The sequence below is a fragment of the Eschrichtius robustus genome, chromosome 19, assembly GCF_028021215.1.
Source record: "Eschrichtius robustus isolate mEscRob2 chromosome 19, mEscRob2.pri, whole genome shotgun sequence".
Taxonomy (NCBI): Eukaryota; Metazoa; Chordata; class Mammalia; order Artiodactyla; family Eschrichtiidae; genus Eschrichtius; species Eschrichtius robustus.
The window spans coordinates 60,082,681-60,088,824 of NC_090842.1; positions in this window are offsets into that span (position 1 = coordinate 60,082,681).

Here is a 6,144-nt window from a genome sequence, read left to right on the forward strand (position 1 = left end):
TGACTAAATAATAGTAGCTTTATCAGTCATTTGGAAACCCCTTCACCCAGCTTAAGTAGAAAGGGCTTTCCTACCAGATATTAGGTGCTCACAAAATTGTTGGAAGGGCTGAAGGAGCAGGCTCTAGGCTGGGCCTCCAGGAACACCTCTTGCCCCCAGAATCATGCTTCCTCTGAAAAACTGGACGTGCTAGAAGGAAGTTAGCATGGATATTGAGTGGCCACTCCACAGTCTCCACCCTAACAGTTAACTCTCATGGAGCACTCCTATATGTCAAGTACCAGGCTAACTGCTTTACATATATTAGCTCATTTAACATTCCCAACAATAAGGGTCAGAGAGGTTAAGTGACTTGCTCAAGGTCACACAGCTGGGAAGGGGCAGAGCTGGGAATCAAACTGGCACAGGGCTGCTGAGAGTGGGTTTAGGCTTTGGTAAAGATAATTTTCAGGCCTCTCAGCAAGGTCAGACAATATTGTCAGCCCAGAGTCTCTTTCTGGGTCTTTAGGCCCTGACAATTTGTACCCACATCCCCTTGCCCCCTTCATCACCCTAGCAGTCTGGTTTCAGGATTCAGTCACTGTATGTGTATTAACCAATTTAATTCTCCAACAGTCCTATGAGGTAGATATGCAAATTTTACAAGTCAAGAAAGTGAAGCCCAGAGAAGTTGAGTCACTTTCCCAAAATCACACAGCTGGGAAGTAGCAGAACCAGACTGGACCGGGTAGTCATTCCCTTCCTGATTCCACCTGTTCATGCTAAAGCCTCATTTTACAGCGGATGGATGCTGAGGCTGGAAAAGGGCAAATCGCAGATTTCTGGTATCCTCAGGTGGCAGAAGGTACAAGAGAGCTTTGTGGGATCTCTCTTATAAGAACACCGATCCCATTCATGAGGCCTTCTCCTCCTACTAATACCAAAGGCCCCAGCTATTAATGCTATCACCTTGGAAGGTTAGGATTTCAACATATGAATTTTGGGAAAACACAAACATTTAGATCATAGCACCAAGATATATTGCTAAGTGGGGGGGGGGGGAGAAAAAGAAAAAAATATATATATTCCTGTTGCCACAAAAATGCTGTGAAACATACCATCCCAAAATGCAGGAGCTTTGAAATGGATGTGGGGTTGACTGAGAGTTGGCTGATTTGGGATGGGCACAACTGGGAAGCTTTGCTCCGTACTCTTATGTCAAAAACAAGACAACAGGCTCAAAATGCTAAGCCCCATGTCACCAAATCAAGACTTAATGACAGTTTCGGCTCTCCCAGAGATGGAATCTTAAACCACCCACTCAGATCAGCACTAGTTAGGTAATCTGCCTGATAGACCCCTGCCGTCCCTAAAGGAAAGTGACCTTGCAATAACCAGCCTGCTTTTTTTTGCCTGGTACAACTTTCTTGTTTCTGCTCCCTTCCACCTATAAAAGTCTTTCATTTTGTTTAGTTCCTCGAAGCTCCTTTCTATCTGCTAGATTGGATGCTGCCTGATTCGAATCGATTTTTGCTCAAACTCAATACAATTTTAATATACCTCAGTTTATCTTTTAACACTACAGAGACGTTGTGGTGTGTGGGCCAAAGGGGGAGCAGTCACGCAGGGGAAGCTTTTCTCATGCCTGTGCCTGGGCGCAAAAGGCAACGTTCAAGGCCCCTTAGGTCGAAGCTCAGAACTGGCATGACTGGCACTTGTGCCACTCTGCTATTGACTAAAGTAAGTCACGTGACCACACTCAAAGTCAAGGCCATTGTTCAGTCTACCTCCATGGGTAAGGTTTTTCTCATTTGTGTTTTTCTTAAATGGTCACTCATGCTCAGACATCCACACACAATTCATATCCCTGGAATATCTCAGGAAGGATACTAGAAACTGGTAATCATGTTTGCTTCTGGGAAGAGTGGGGATCACGGAGTGACAAAGACCTACTTCTCACTCTATAGTCTTTTGTTCTCTGTGAACATCCTTTCTGACAGCACTTTACTTCTTAAATTAAAAAAGGGGGTAAATATAATTCACACTGCTGTATGTTACATGAAAGTTAAGGGAGTAAAAATAAATAAATAAATAAAAATTTAAAAGGGGGGAGGCTTTTTAAAAACTATGGCCAAGAGATGAAAATAGAAAAGCCCCCATCACATCCACCCATTTTCCTGACATGGCAAACTGAGGTCTTAAGTGATTGGATGGGGATTTTGTTGAGTGCCTTCTTCTTTTTTTTTTTTTTTGTCACTAGTTAATATGAGTTCATTTGGAATGATTTTGATTTTAGAAGGAAGACAAGTTCAAAGAATCGTTTCATAGAAAATGAAACCAGGAGTTAGTTGTATATGGATGGATGTTGAAAATACATTTATAAGCTAAAATGTATGACAAATTTCTCTTCTACCCAGTGTCTCTTTTGTTTTGTTTTCTAATTTATTTTATTGAAGTATAGTTGATTTACAATGTCGTGTTAATTTCCGCTATACAGCACAGTGATTCAGTTATACATATATATCGATGTATACATTCTTTTTCATATTCTTTTCCATTATGGTTTATCATAGGATATTGAATATATCCCTGTGCTATACAGTAAGACCTTGTTGTTTATCCATCCTATATATAATAGTTTGCATCTGCTAATCCCAAACTCCCAATCTATTCCACCCAGTGTTTCATTTTTTTGTTTTCTTTTTTTTTTTTGACATAGGCTCTTTTTTTTTTTAATTAGCTGTGCTTTATCTTTTTTAAAATAAATTTATTTTATTTATTATTGCCTGTGTTCGGTCTTCGTTGCTGTGCACGGGCCTTCTCAGTGCGGTGGATTCTCTTGTTGTGGAGCACAGGCTCTAGGCACGCGGGCTTAGCTGCTGCGCAGCATGTGGGATCTTCCCCGACCAGGGCTCGAACCTGTGCCCCCTGCACTGGCAGGCAGATTCTTAACCACTGCGCCACCAGGGAGGTCCCCACCCAGTGTTTCTTAATGGATACTTCAAAATGAAACAGTTTGAGATCTTCACATTTGGTTGCTGCATTTTTATTTAATTAATAAATGTCTTGGCCATTTTTCATCTGGTAAAGCAACCTAACCAGGAAATATTCCTGGTTAGGAAATATTCCTGGTTAGGAAATATTCCTGGTTAGGAAACCAGGAAAGCATTACTCACCCTATTGCCAATAAATTAGAACATGGCAACTGAAGACATCTGAGTTTGGTTGGTCCTTGATCTTTTCATGGACCATTAGGAATAATTTCCACAGCGTTCTTGCAAGTGGAGGAAAAAGGTGGAAATGCTAAAAATTGAGTCCAACAGAGAAGGCGACCAGGGAATTGGTTATGCTTTGACTGAACTAGAGCTGCCTTCCGCCAGCTAGAATCAAGTTCAAATGCTGACTGCCTTGTTGACTGTGGTCTTGGGTGAGGGATTTCTCCTCTGTGAGCTTCAGTTTCTTCCTCTTTCTTAATTTTTTTTTTCAGCCAAAGATGCTTCTACTTTATTTTCAATTCTCACCATTACAAGTGTTGGATTCTGCAAGATCATAGTTAAAACACTTTGGTGTAGGATATCAATTTTACACATAACGGCTGGATCCAAAAAGCCAATTTTGGGCTCTGATATTAAATTAAATTTTATATGAATACATGAATTTGAAACTCAAAAACAACCTAAATGATAACAAGAACTCATCAATACATTTATATTCTCTATCATAAATGATACATGAGTAAGAATTCAACTATTTTTACATCTGCAAGTCAGATGCTATCAAGCCAACTGCCTTGTACCATCCATAATCCTCTTACATTTTTAACTCAAAGACAAATAGGAAGATTCAGTACATTTTAATTTCCCAAATGTTCTCAGAAAGAATGATCAGAAGCATCCTCCAGTTGTTTTTTTTTTTTTGAATTTTATTTTATTTATTTTTTATACAGCAGTTTCTTAGTAGTTATCCATTTTATACATATTAGTGTATATATGTCAAGCCCAATCTCCCAATTCATCCCACCCCCCCCGCCACCCCCTGCCACTTTCCCCCGCTGGCGTCCATACGTTTGTTCTCTACATCTGAAGCACCCTCCAGTTTTCAAACACAGTTGGGTAAATCCATTTACCCCACAGGAACTACCTGTGTGTGTTGTAAGGTAGCAGTGAAAGACTATGATCCTCTGCGGTAGTGATGCCTTCAATGCGGAAGCCTTCCCTCTTCACATGAAGCGTGTGACTAACAGGAAGGGACAGAGTCACCCTCATTATTTCCTCAACTATTGGTGTTTTCATAGGATTTTAAATGCCTGATTTCAATTTTACAACAACAATACCAATATTCATTCTGAAAGGTAATCTTATGTTCCAAGTAGCAGATATTTACAACTTCCAACATGATCTCTAGGAACAATTTGCAGTTCTTTTTTTTTTTTTTTTTTTTGGCCACACAGCTTGCAAGATATTATTTCCCCAACCAGGGATCGAACCCGTGCCCCCTGCAATGGAAGCACAGAGTCATAACCACTGGCCTGCCAGGGAAGTCCCTAATTTGCAGTTCTGAACTATGCTTTGGAAAAACATTTCCAGCAGTCTGTGCAGGATTTACGCCTATTCCATTATGGGTAATAATTGCAGTTATTAGATGTTGCAGGAACTTTAAATTCTTCTGTTGCAAACTTTAAGACTGCTGTGAAAGGTGTACTTTTGGGAACACAGAGTACTTTGTGGGGCAGCTGAGAGTCTGACGTCAGAGTGATCTTAAAGAAAACCTTTGACATGGCAGAGCCAGTCCAGAGACCCCACCAATTCCACCGGCTAGCCCCACGTCCTCTGAAGTGCAGCCTGGCCCAGTTTCCTCCTTTTTAGGTATGGCAAGTAAGAGTGCCTATCTCAGAGGGTGGCTGTATGGATTCAGGGGCTCTGCTACTCCTTGGCTGTGTGATCTTGGACAAGTCGCTTAACCTCTCTGTGCCTCATCTTCTTCACCTGTGGAATGAGGACAATCATAGCAGGTTGGTGTGAAGGTGAACAGAATTAATCTACAAGACAAGACCTGACATAGGGCCTGTCTTGGGTAAGAACTCAGGAATGCCAGCCCCAGCTGACGCTGTGCAAAAGTGCTTGGCACAGGGCCAGCCCAAATGGTCACCTTGGTTAACACCTTCTTTCAGCCTTTATCTCATTTAATCCTCACCACTATGCTATGTGATGAGTGCAATCATCCCTGTTTTATATTTATTTATTTGTTTATTTATTTATTTATTGGCTGCCTTGGGTCTTCGTTGATGCGCGTGGGTTTTCTCTAGTTGCAGCGAGCGGGGGCTAACTTCATTGCGGTGCCCGGGCTTATTGCGGTGGCTTCTCTTGTTGCGGAGCACGGGTTCTAGGCGCGCGGGCTTCAGTAGTTGTGGCACGTGGGCTCAGTAGTTGTGGCTCGCGGACTCTAGAGCGCAGGCTCGGTAGTTGTGGCGCACGGGTTAGTTGCTCCATGGCATGTGGGATCTTCCCGGACCAGGGCTCGAACCCGTGTCCCGTGCATTGGCAGGCGGATTCTTAACCACTGCACCACGAGGGAAGTCCCCATCCCTGTTTTATAGATGAGGAAATAGGTGCTCAGAAAATCATGGCTTGCCCCAGGTGACATGGAAAGGAAATGTCAAGACCAGGATTTGAATGCAGATCTACCTGGCTCCAATTCCCTCCCTCCCCCCACCCCACATACACACACAGTGTTTACCATGTGCCACTCTGTTCTAAGCCTTTTACAGGGATTACCCATTAATCCCCACATCAGCCTCACAAAGTAGGTTACACATGTGAGTCCATTTCTACAGATCAGGAACGTGAGGACCAGAGAGGTTAGTTCCTGGCTCAGGGGTCACACAGCCAACAAATGACAGAGCAGGGATTTGCACCTAGGTCATCTGGCTCCAGTCCCTGCACTGCTTCGTGGTAAGCGTGTGGCAGTTCCAGAACCAATGTCCAGTGTCCTGAGGCCAGAACAATGGGAGACAAGGACTCAGCTGCCCCCTTCTACCCTGTTCCCTAGAAATACCTGGAGAAGTTAGAGCATGAGTTTGAGTTTTATTTTCCATCAGTCAGTCAACAACCATTGCCCCGAGTGTCTTCTCTGTGTTCGGGCTGTGCTGGGTAGCACTGGGCACAC